Here is a 13,596-nt window from a genome sequence, read left to right as displayed (position 1 = left end):
ACGGGCTTTCTCTAGTTTCGGTGAGCAGGGGCTCCTCTCTTGTTGTGGAGTACAGGCTCTAGGCAAGAGGGCTACAGTCGTTGCGGCTGGGGGGCTGAGTTGCATGTGGTGTCTTCCTGGGATTCAATAAGGCAGATTCTTAATCACTGGATCACCAGGGAGATCCATACTCCCACTTTTTTCAAGGCAAGTCAAAGAAAAAATTTTTTTATGTATTTATAAATGCCAACCAAGGTCCATCTAGTCAAAACTATGGTTTTCCCAATAGTCATATATAGATGTGAGAGTTGGGCCATAAAGAAAGCAGAGCACCAAAGAACTGATGCTTTTGAACTGTGGTGTTGGAGAAGACTATTGAGAGAGTCCCTTGGACTGCAAGGAGATCCAACCAGTCCATCCTAAAAGAGATCAGTCCTGGGTGTTCATTGGAAGGACTGATGCTAAAGCTGAAGCTCCAAAACTTTGGCCACCTGATGCGAAGAACTGACTCATCTGAAAAGACCCTGATGCTGGGAAGGATTGAAGGCAGGAGGAGAAGGGGATGAGAGGATGAGATGGCTGGATGGCATCACTGACTCAATGGACATAAGTTTGAGTAAGCTCTGGGAGTTGGTGACGGAGATGGAAGCCTGGTGTGCTACAGTCCATGGGGTTGCAAAGAGTCGAACACAACTGAGCGACTCAACTGAACTGAACTGAAATGTATTCCCAGGTGGCGCTAGTGGTAAAGAATCCACCTCCAGTGTAGGAGACCCAAGAGACACGGGTTCAATCCCTGGGTCGGGAAGATCCCCTGGAGGAGAGCATGGCAACCCACTCCAGTATTCTTGTCTGGAGAATCCCATGGACAGAAGAGTCTGGTGGGCTACAATCCATGGAGTCACAAAGAGTTGGACACAACTACGCGACTGAGCACAAATGTATTCAGTCATTCATTCATTCAACAAATGTTTACTAAATTGTTTATCATACGCAGATGCAAGGCTAAGAGTGAAGAATACAAAAGAATTCATTTTATAACTTACCTATATTGCCAAGTAGTAGAGCTGCGTTATTCACTCATTCATTGATTCACAGGGCACTGCAAGTATAATATGGCTAAGACTCTCAAGGAGCAAGTGCCAGTCCTTAAAGAATTTACAGTTTAGTAGGAAGTGCAACTGGCATGATGAAGGTCATTGTAGGGGCTGCCTTCCACTCATCCATTCATTCATTGATTCATTTCTACAGAAGCTGTTTTTTCTAAATTGCCTGACCCAAGTGTCCCTTTGGAATAATCTATGTTAAATATTGCCAATCACTCAAAAAGTCCAGAGCAATCCCATCACCCCTTTTTGAGATGTGGCCTCCAAGCATGCCCTGGTCAGGACTCCTTGGCATGTAGATCGGCACTAGGGGGTAGAAGAGAACAAAACTTAAGAGGCCCAAGAAAATTCTTGAGAGAAATGGCAGAACCCAACCTCTCCGTCTCTCACTAAAACTCCTCTGTCTGACTGAAATGGTTCCATCTGAGGTCTGCAGCAACAATGTCCACGAGGGCTCCAAAGATACCAGCGCTCAGACTGATGGGGAAGGGGTACTGGTTACAGCACAATTGTAGCCTGTGTTTGGAACTAAACAGCTGACGCTCATGGACATTCCTCATCCCCCACCAAAGGGCTCCATGAGGGCTCTGGTCCTAAGGTGCTCCTTCAGCTCAAATGACACATCTTTCTCATACACAAGGCTCAGGAGGCAGTCATCAAAATGAGGAGGAGCCCTGAAGTCTTCCATGCCACCATATTTATGCCAGGAACTGCTCCAGGCCCCAGGGACCCAGCAGTGAACAAGAACCAAACGCACAGAGAGCCTGCGTGTGGACACCACCTTCTGGAGCAGCCACCAAAATGTGAATAGAGCCAGAGTCTTACCGCCTTCCTCACCTGAAAGTAATGTGGCTTTGCTTTGTTTCTAAGGCTGCATGTTTTACTTATAAAATCAGGGAAGCAACAAGGCTGTAATATTGTGGCTTTTTAAAAAGGAAGACAAGCAAAGGAGGGTGAGGCCATGCGTGGTAGAGGCGGCCATGGAAACAGGCCTTCTCCGCCTCTCACTCTGCACAGACCCCTGGCTCCAAACGCCCACCACAGTCTCCCAGCATCATTTCTGTCTTCCCTCATCATGCAAGAGCATTAGTTCTTCTCATCTCACTCTGTTAATAAACCGGGCAACATAATGTAGGGTAGAGAGCATTTGGAAGTAGGAACAAACAGGGAAATAAAGTAAGGCATGTTTATATGTCATTTAAAAAGAACTATGAGTCTTAGAGTAAACAATGTGGAAAATATTTTTTTAATGGGCAAAAGGTAGAACAAGAAATTTCTCTCACTCTTTTTTTTTTTTTAATTCTTTTGGCCACATCTCTCGGCACGTGGGAATTTAGTTCCCCAACCAGGGATCAAACCCATACCCCCTGCAGTGGAAGCACAGTCTTAACCACTGCACCACCAGGGAAGTCCCAGAACAAGAAATTCAAGAAGAAGACATTGAAATAGCCAATGAATATATAAAAAGATATTCAATTTTGTTGACAGTCAAAAACTATTTAAATAAAAAATATTAAAACCCAACAATACTAAATGTTGGTAAAGATATGTAACTAATGGAACTCGGACACAGTGCTCTCAGGGGTGTAAATTGGGAGGAACATTTTGGAAAACTGGCAGAATCTAATCAAATGTATGCAAGCCCTATGATTTACAATCCCACTCCTAAATTGGAAAGGAGCTCCAAAAGTTATGTATTGTGTTGACCAAAAAGTTTGTGTGGATTTTTCTGCAAACGTGACAGAAAACCCAGGCAAACTTTGTGACCAACCCAATACATTCTAGTGGATAGTAATGAAACCTGGATCAACCAAAAACACGGAAACAGCCTAGATATCCATCAACAGAAGTACGTTGAAGTGTGGTCACCTGGTGGAATAACATGCAGCAATTAGTGACCGAAGTGCAAACACACGCAACCCTGGGGTGAATCTCACAGACACAATGGTGAGCAAAAGTTAAGCATTAAAGAGCACAGAGTATAGGAATCCATTTGCATGAAGCTCAAAAGCAAACAAAACTATAGAGACAGAAGCCAAGCAGTGGTTGGTGGGAAGTAATAACAGGGAGTGCACACGGGGGCTGCTTTTGAGGAGCTGGGGATGCTCTGTATCCTGAACTGGGCGGTGGTCATGCAGAGGAATTCTCTCAGTAAAAATCCATCAAGCTGTTTGCTCAAGACATGTGCACTTTACTGTATGTATGTTATTCTTCAACAACATCATTACAAATAAAATCAGAAAATCATTAGAGTCTCAAAATTCAGGGGACTGTACATTTATCCACACATTCACAACTTCCACCAGATGTTAGTCTCAAATGCTGCTGGAGGGAGTATAAATCAGTATAGCCTCCTCAAGGAGCAATTTGCCAGATTCTCTAAAAATTTTAAATTCATCATCCCATCTCTAGGACTCTGTCTCAGAAATCATAGCAGAGGTGTACAAAAACAAATGTGTAAGGGTGGAAATGGCAGCACTTTTTTTTCCAGTTCAGTTCAGTTCAGTCGCTCAGTCGTGTCCGACTCTTTGCGACCCCATGAATTGCACCATGCCAGGCCTCCCTGTCCATCACCAACTCCCGGAGTTCACTCAAACTCATGTCCATCCAGTCGGTGATGCCATCCAGCTATCTCATCCTCTGTTGTCCCCTTTTCCTCGTGCCCCCAATCCCTCCCAGCATCAGAGTCTTTTCCAATGAGTCAACTCTTCGCATGAGGGTTTTTTTTTTTTAAGAACAACAAAAAAAAGTAAGTAACAATCTAGATTTTTATAAAAGCCAAGTAAATTAAGGGGAGAGAGACTGACTGAGCAGCAGATATCATGTAACATCCAACCCACCCCAAATCCCATGAAGCCAGAGAATAAAAAATATTTTAAAATTTATTTGTGTATTTATTTATTTGGCCGTGCTTGGTCTTAGTTGTGGCACTTGGGACCTTCCATCTTCATCGCAGCATGTGAGGTCTTTCTAGTTGCGGCATGTGGAATCTAGTTCCCTGACCAGGGATCAAACCTGGGCTCCCTGCACTAGGAGTCTGCACTAGGTCCAGTGGAGTCTTAGCTACTGGACCACCAGGGAAGTCCCCAGGGAAGAAATATGTTAAAGTAATTAATAAGCCCATAACAGTACAGGAAGACAAGAAAGCGTGCAGTCGGTGTGTTCTGATCACTCCCTCCTCACCCCGTTAGTGAGGGAGTGATCCCTGCCCTAAATAGTAGGACATGACAGCTGACTCTGAGCAGATGAGGGTGACGGGAGCTTCTTAGTCACCTGTATCACAGCGTCGGGGGGAGGGCACACACACCAGGAAGGGCCACACCAGGGCTGCACTTGGGAGCAGAGTGAAAAAGCACTGACTGTTGGAGGCAGGCTTTGAGGTGACAAGGAGATGGGCTGACCCTTGGTTTCCATGGTGTGGGGATGTCATTGACTTGTTTGAACAAATGTTCAGGCTGGCAGGAAGGTAAAACCCCTTTGATTGAGGCTGTGGACCAAGAATGTCACCTGCTGTTTCAGTGAACAAGGATGCTGTGGCCTTCAAGTCCTCAGCCACTGCAGTCACCGCTGATGGTGTGTCCTGAGGGAATTCAGAGTGGAGAAAAACAAGATACTGGCCCTAGATAATTAATACACATATCAAAGCATAATTCCATCAAGCCCAGACTTTTGCATCTTCCCGTATATAGAAAAGCTCTACATTCACTAATTTGATATGCTTTTTTAATTACCAGTAATCTTTTGATGTTTAACTACCTGTTTTTTGTTTGCTTTTTGTTTGGTTGATTTTTTTTTTTTGCAAAACCTCCTGGCTCCTTCCTTGTCTCTTTCAAACAGGCCCTCAGAGTTATATGAGAGGCTGCCTCCTGGGCTTAAGTGCTCAGTAATGCAGCAAATAAAACATAAGTCTCAACTTTTCGACAGTGTATTTTTTCCAGTCAATGAGATTCAGGTGGGTAGGGTGCTGTAGCCCAGTTGATACAGGAACTAACCAGTGGGGAGCCTTTCCTAATAGGAGAGGGGCACGCTGGTGAGAGCCAGGGAACACAGGGTTGGGTCCCGTGAGGCCCAAAGATGGCAAGGCAGGACATGGCATCCCAGGTCTTACAACGTATGGTGGACCAAGACCTCAGAAAACCCCAAACGACAGAGCAGACAGGGTGGGGCGTGTGGGGAAACTCCCAGATAACACCACAGCAGACGGTGCCGCAGGAGCAAGGCTGGGTGTTGGAGGATGGAGGGAATGAAATTTGCCCACTGAACTCAGAAGGCATCTTAAGACTGAAAAAATGAGGCAGGCCACTCCTTACAATCAATGGATCGGTTTATTATAGAGTCACTTACTCACTTGGTGGGAGCATAATCAGGTTGATCCGGAAGAATGTGCAGCTGCTCTCCACACCTGGGACAATTTTATAGTTAATCTAGGAAATGAGGGCAGAGGCTTAGAAACAGCACATGCATTCCTAAGTCAAGACTTACAAATGACTAACTAGTCTCATGGGCACCAGAAATATATCAGCGAAGGTTTCCATCATTGTCTGGGGAATAACAGAGCATAGAAGCTACATGGTCCTAATAATTATTAAACAATATCTACTAATTACAATGCCCTTGACAACAGAGAAATGATTTGCTGCACGGTACAGTCCTGGGTAGGGTCAACAGAAGGATAGGAGAAACTGTAAGTGCCCAAGATGGAGTCAGTTATGCTAATAGCTGACTCCATCAGCTATTAGTGGGTAAGAAAAGCTGCACACCCAGACAACAGCTAAAAGGGGAAGAGGAATTTAGGGGTATTAGTCAAGGCTATGAGGGCACATCCAGGTTAGGTGTGGGAACTGGAGAGCCTCTTGTGGCTCCTGACTTCTGCTGTCTCCAGGAGGGGTAAGAACTCCTGCAGGCAGAATAACCTACCAGCACCCCATTGCAGGAGCATGCACCCACTCTCACCTCCCCACCCTGCTCCCCACAGACTAAATCACCAGCCATGACAAACAAAACCAGAGATGAACACATATATAATCTCTAATACACACATCAGCAGGTGACCAAGAACGACTAAAGGTTTAAATCCTGCCAACACTACAAAAGTCACACACAGTAAAACCCAGAGACAACTCTGGTTCAGAGTTCAGGTGATCGGTTACAGTGTGCTTCCTCCCCACCCTTGGTTCTCAAATAGGGGCAAGATAAATTTTATCTTTGGAGGAGACGGAGGGCAGGGCATATATAAAACTCTTTGGAGAAAACATAGAGGAACAGCTTCATGATGCTGGATTTTAACAGCGATTTTTTTTCTTTTTGGATTTGACCAAAAGCATGGGCAACAAAAGTAAAAACAGGTAAGTTAGACTAAAAATTAATTAAATGTTAGTCAAAATTTAAAACTTCTGTGGATTAGAAGACATATACAACACAGTGGGAAATCTATAGAATGGGAGAAAATATTTGCAAATCATATATTTGATAAGGAGGATTATGTTAAATATATATATAGAAGTTCTACAACTCAAGAGTAAGAAAACAAACAACTCTACTACAAAATGGCCAAAGGACCTGAGTAGACATTTCTCCAGACGTACAAACACCGACAAGCATGTTAAAAGATGCTCAACCTTACTAATCATTTCAATTCAGTTCAGTTCAGTCGCTCAGTCGTGACCGACTCTACTAATCATTTAGAGAAATGCAAATCTAAACCACGTTGAGACACCATCTCACGCCCATTAGAATGGCTACTATAAAAAGAAAAGAAGACCACAGAAAATTACAAATATTGGGGAGGATGTGGAAAAACTGAAATACTTAAGCAGTGTAGATGAGCATGTAAAATAGTACAGCTGCTGTGCAATGGTGCCCCACTCTAGCACTCTTGCCTGGAAAATCCCATGGACCGAGGAGCCTGGTAGGCTGCAATCCATGGGGTCGCTAAGAGTCAGACACGACTGAGCGACTTCACTTCCACCTTTCACTTTTATGCATTGGAGAAGGAAATGGCAACCCACTCCGGTGTTCTTGCCTGGAGAATCCCAGGGATGGCTGAGCCTGGCGGGCTGCCGTCTTGGGGTCCCACAGAGTCGGACACGACTGAGGCGATTTGGCAGCAGCAGCAGCTGTGAAAAGCAGTATGGTGGTTTCTCAAAATTTTTCAAATAGAATTACCATATAATCCAGTAATTCCACTTCTGGATATGTACTCAACATAATTGACCATAGGACCTCAAGTAGAGCTGCATTATTCACAATAGCGAAAAAAAGGAAGCAACCCAAGTGTTCATGGACAGGTGAGTGGATAAAATGTGATATACACATACCATGGAATATTATTCAGTATTAAAAACAAAGGAAATTCTGATACATACTACATTATAACATGGTTGACACTTGAGGACATTATGCTGAGTAAAATAAGCCAGACGCAAAAGGACAAATACTATATGATTCCACACTTACATGAATACCTAGAACAAACCTCCAATTCATAGACAGAAAGTAGCAGGGTAGGTGCCAGGAGTTAGAGGAAGGAAGAAATGGGGAGTTGTTTCATAAGTATACACTTTGAGTTTTACTGAAAAGAGTTCTGGAAAGCGGTTGCACAACAGCAGTAATGTATTTAACACTACTGTTGAATACCTTCTCTTAGAAATGGTTCACACACTTAAAAATGGTTAAGATTATAAATATTATGTGTGTTTTATCATAATTAAAATAAAATTTAAAAAACTTTCGATTAGTTGATATTTTCTATTTTACCTTCATTCTTATTTCACTGATCACTGATTTCTGCTCTTATTTATTTTATTCTGTCTTTATACTTAGAGTTTATTGTTTTTGTCACTTCCTCTTTTTTACCTATTTTTTTTAAGTTGGAGTATAGGTGATTTATAATATTGTGTTAGTTTTAGGTGTACGGCAAAGTGATTCATGTATATATATATATTCTTTTTTCAATTAATTTCCATTACAGATTATTAAAGATATTGAACCTAGTACCCTGTGCTATACAGTAAACTCTTGTTGCTTATTATCACTTCTTGTTTTAAAAAATTTTTATTGGAGTATAGTTGATTTGCAATTTGTGTTAGTTTCTGCTGTACAGCAAAGTGAATGAATTATATGTATACAAAATGATATATCCACGTCTTTCTAGATTCTTTTCTCATATGGGTCATTGCAGAGTATTGAGTAGAGTTCCCTGTGCTATATATTAGGTCCTTATTAGTTATCTGTTTTATGTATAGCAGTGTGCATATGTCAATCCCAGTATCCCAGATTATCCCTCCACCACCCACTTTCCCCAGTGGTAACCATAAGTGTTTTTTCTATATCCATGACTCTATTTCTGTTTTGTAAATAGATGATGTAAATAAATGATGCAAATAGATGTAAATAGATGATGTAAATAAATGATGCAAATGTTCATTTGCATCATTTTTTCTTTTCACATATTAGTGATATCATATGATATTTGTCTCTGTCTGACTTATTTCACTTAGTATGGTAATCTCTAGGTCCATCCATGTTGCTGCAAATGGCATTATTTCATTCATTGTTTATGGTTAAGTAATATTCCATTGTGTATATTTTATATATATATATATATATACATATATATATACACACACACATCTTCTTTATCCATTCATTTGAACATTTATTATCACTTCTTAAATACGGACATTAACTCATTTTGAAAAATGGGCTTTCTTCTTTTTTTAATATAAGTAGTTAAGACTATAAATTGCCCTTAGAGGGCCAATCTTGCTGGATTCCATAACTTTGAAGCAAAATGTTTTCGTTATCATTCAGTCCTGGGCATTTTAATTTTTTTATTTTGTCTTCTTTTAAAAAAGAATTACTTTTTAAAAAAAAAATCAAGGTATAATTTACACGCAATAAAATACACAGATCTTAAGTATTCAGTTTGGTGAGTTTCAGCAATTGTAAACCCCTAAGTTATTAAAACACAAAATAACAAACAAAACATTTCTATTATCCCACACCTCTTCCAGTCCATAGTCACCCACCCACGCCTGTTGCAATTACCGTTCTGATTTCCATCACCAGCATTAACATTCTGTAGTTGGCTTCTTTTGCGCAATATGATGTTTTAATATTTATCTTTGTTATCAGTAGTTTATTCCTTTGTATTGCTGAGGCATAGTTCTTTGAAAGAATGTAATATAATTGGTTATCTATTATCCTATTGATGGGTGTTTGGATTATTTCTAGTGCTTGGCTATGTAAATAAAGTTGCTATGATTCTTTTCTTTTTACAGAATATGTTTTCATTATTCTTGAGTATCTAGGAATGAAATTCTTGGATCATGGCGTAGATATATACATAATTTTATGAGAAACTGTCAAAGAATTCTCCAAAGTAGTTGTTCCATTTACAATCCCGCCAGCAATGTGAAGGAACTCCACTTCTGCCACATTTTCACCAACACTTGGAATTGTCAGCCTTTTCAATTGTAGCTGTTCTGTTGGGTATGAACTAGTACCTCATTATGGTTTTAATTTGTACTCCTGCTGACTCATGCTCTTGAGTTCCTCGTTTTCTTCCCTGAGATGTCTCTATTCTTTTACATGTCTTTACTAGGTTGCTTTTTTGCTTAATATTAACATACATTGATTTCAAATTCTTTTTCAGGTACACCTGTGCAAACGTAGTCTCAAATTCTATAGCTTACTTATTTAGCATCTTCATAGTGTGTCTTGAGAAGCTCAAGTTTTTCATTTTGATGAAGTACAATTTATCACTGTTTTCTTTCACAGAAGCTCTCTTTATTGTAGAGACTTATACTCAGCTTTTTAAAAGATAATGCACATTCTTTCTCGCGTGCTTACGCCTCTGTGTTCAGACCGTCCACAAATGCTACCTCAGATGTTTCTCCAGATTGAAGCAGTCTAAATTATGGGTGACTCCTTCAAATTGGTGTTTGCTTTACTAGCATGTGGGGTTTTTAATTACAATAGTATTAGCACAAGAGGAGTTCCTTTGCCAGGCCCATCAAGATGTGCAGTTTTCACTTCCACTGATACTTCAACTTTCTCCCACTCTGTTCTTGCCTCCTTTATTGTGAGACCAAAATGTGGAAGGCATTCTGAGACCTTGCCTGTTTTCTCTCTTAAGGCCTATTTTGTGTCTTTCTCTCTTAAGACCTAGGGGGCTTCCTGGCAGCTCAGTTGGTAAAGAATCTGCCTGCAATGCAGGACACTGTCTGCAATGCAGGAAACCCAGGTTCGATCCCTAGGTTGGGAAGAGCCCCTGGAGAAGGAAATCGCAACCCACTCCAGTATTCTTTGTGTTAATTTTCTAGCTAACCTTGATGTCTTTAGCTTTTCCCATAAAAGATATATTTTCCTCTGGAATCTCTCTGACCAATACTACATGGTTTTGCTGTTGGAAAATCTGGTGGCAAATTGATTCTCGTTCTTTTGCGTGTTCCGCTCTTTCTTTATATAGGTTTTGCCATTTTCTCTTTATTTTTGGTATCCTTACACTTCTGTATGAGTCTATATGTGGGTTTTTCTTTTTCTATCTGAAATTCTATGGATCTTGCAATCAAAGGTTTTTCATGTTTCTTTGTTTGTTTTAATTTTGAGGAAATACCATCAGTATTTCTTGAAATAATTCCTTCTCTCCATTTCTATTCTTCTCTTTCTGAGATAGAGAAGAATAGGGATTTCTATTATTCAGATATTAGGATTTCTATTTCTTGTCTTCAGTTTGGTAAGTGGCAATGCCAGTACTCAAAACAATGCATCTTGGAGAAGGATCAGGGTTGTGGAGAAACCAGAAGAGTTTACTGTCTTTATTCTATTTGCAATTAAGGTATTTATTTATTTATTTTAAATATTTATTTGGCTACGTCGGCTCTTAGTTGCGGCTCTTGGGATCTTTAGTTGCAACATGTGAACTCTCAGTTGTGGCATGTGGGATCTAGTTCCCTGACCAGGGATCGAACCAGGGCCCCCTGCACTGGGAGCATGGAGTCTTTGCCACTGGTTAGTCAGGGAACTTCCCCTAAGGTATTTATTTTATTTTATTCTATTTTCTTGGCCACATGTGTGGCATGTGGCATCTTAGTTCCCCAATAAGGAACTGCAACCCTGTCCCCTGCATTGGAGACACAGAATCTTAACCACTGGATCACTGGGGAAGTCTCTGCAATTAAAGTATTTATGAAAAGTAATAGTATAAACTTTTTCAAAGACAAACAAACAAAAGCACGATATACATACACAATCTGAAGAATATGGAAAAAACATAATTCAGGATAAAGTACAAAGTCTTAAAATACATATTGGAAAGCAATAAAAATCAGTAACAACTTAGGGAGGCAAGAGGTTAGATTATGAAATTGAATTTTCATCTTTTGCTCTGTACACATTTATTTTCTCCAAATCAGCTCTGCCCAAAATAAATATAATGCAAAACGCTTATGTAATTTCAAATTTTAGCCATTAAAAAAAAAGCATAAAATTGATTTTAACAATATATTTTATTTAACCCAATATTCCAAAACATTATCATTTCAACATATAATCAATATAAACAAATTACCAGTGAGATATTTTACTTTAGTTTTTTCATACTAAGTCTCCAAAATCCAATGTACATTTACACGTACGGCACATCTGAATTCAAACTCACCACATTTCAGGTGCTCTGTAGTCACACATGGGAAGTGGCTGCTGTGTTGAACACAGCCCTGTGGCTCAGTTGGTAAAGAATCTGCCTGCAGAGCAGGAGACCTGGGTTTGATCCCTGGGTCGGGACGATCCCCTGGAAGAGGAAATGGCAACCCACTCTAGTATTCTTGCCTGAAGAATTCCATGGACAGAGGAGCCTGGCAGGCTATAGTCCATATGTTGAGTCAGATACAACTTAGCAACTAAACCACTAAACCTAAATATTTTACAAAATGGATGTGTCTGTGTGTCATGTGTGAAATATGAAAACTCAGTACAGATAAACATAAGTAACATTATCATCCCTCCAAACAAACCAACGAAAGTATGGTTCATCTATTTTATAAATGTGCAAGCAGCTGTTGAAAGGAATGGTATCTCTGGGATACTAAAAAATGTAGGGTACAGTATGTATTCAACTCATGCTGTGTGTGTAAAGAATCTTGCAGGTTATAGGCTGAACCATAAACAATGATGAGTGATGACCTCTGAGCTGTGGGAACAGGTGTAGGGACAGCTTGAGAGTAGAAAGGCTTCCATTCTGTATTCTATTCATACCTGTGTTGTTTAATTTATTGTTTGTTTTTGTTGTTTAGTTTTATCAAAGAAAAACCACCATACGTCCCTTAAATTCAGTCTCTCTCACACACATACACCTCTCCCCAAAACAATAATACCTGGGCTCTGAGCTCCTCAGGCATCTCTGGAGGTCCTGAGAGACGGTGAGCAGGTGGGGATGTATTTCCTTGCCCCTGGTCAGTTGCCCATCCCCACATACAACAGGAATTGAGGTTCCTGTGGAGCTAGCTATACAATAAAAAGAAAATTGAGGGTACTTGAAAAATATGGATTTGATTAAATAAACACTTTCTGAAGGCCAGCTAAATGCCAGGCATCTAGCTGTCATACAGAAATAATGTTGAGCAAAAGAAAGTTTCTGCCAAGGAAGAGCTGAAACCTAGTGAGGGGCCAGGTCTGGCCACAGCCGGCTGCAGTACAAGGAAGAGTCTAGAAGACACCGGCGCTTTCATCAGAGAGAGAAGGATGGAGGAGACAGTGGCGTAAACTGTAAATTGAGAGGGAAAGGCAGAGGCTCAGTTCTCTTCCTGGCTTTAATACCAGGTGACCTTGAGCTGTCCATTCTTCTCTGCTTATCTTCATTTTCTTATCTGAAATGAAAACAGCTCCTGGAAAGAATGTAACTTAAAAAGTGAACACATAGCATAGAGACTGAGTCTTCCCTGAGAAGAGAGGGCAGCTGCCATGCTGTGAGGGAGCCCAAATCACAGCGAGGCCATGTGAAGGGGCTTCCGCCTACAGCCCAGCCAAGAGCCAGCTGCAGCCACCAAAGGAAGCCTTCCAGCTGACTGCAACCACCTGAGACCCTGGGTGAGACCCATCTGGTAGAAACCAGCCAACCTCCAGGAACATGGCTGGTAATGACTATTTGAAAAGACCCTGATGCTGGGAAAGATTGAAGGCAAGAGGAGAAGGGGACGACAGAGGATGAGATGGTTGGATGGCATCACTGACTCAATGGACATGCGTTTGAGTAAACTCCAGGAGTTGGTGATGGACAGGGAGGCCTGGCGTGCTGCAGTCCATGGTGTCGCAAAGAGTCGGACATGACTGAGCTACTGAACTGAATGACCATAAGTGACTTTATTGCTTTTCACCTCATAGTTTTGAGTGGTTGATTATGCAGCAATAGATAACAGGGGAGTAGCAAGAGGTGAGAGGACAACGACAATTGAGTACCCCATTTTAAATGGGCAACACCCATTCAGCTCCAGCCAATTTTTGCCACATG

Source organism: Bison bison, unplaced genomic scaffold, assembly GCF_000754665.1.
Source record: "Bison bison bison isolate TAMUID 2011002044 unplaced genomic scaffold, Bison_UMD1.0 scf7180017864317, whole genome shotgun sequence".
NCBI lineage: Eukaryota > Metazoa > Chordata > Mammalia > Artiodactyla > Bovidae > Bison > Bison bison.
This window is presented reverse-complemented; position numbering follows the sequence as displayed.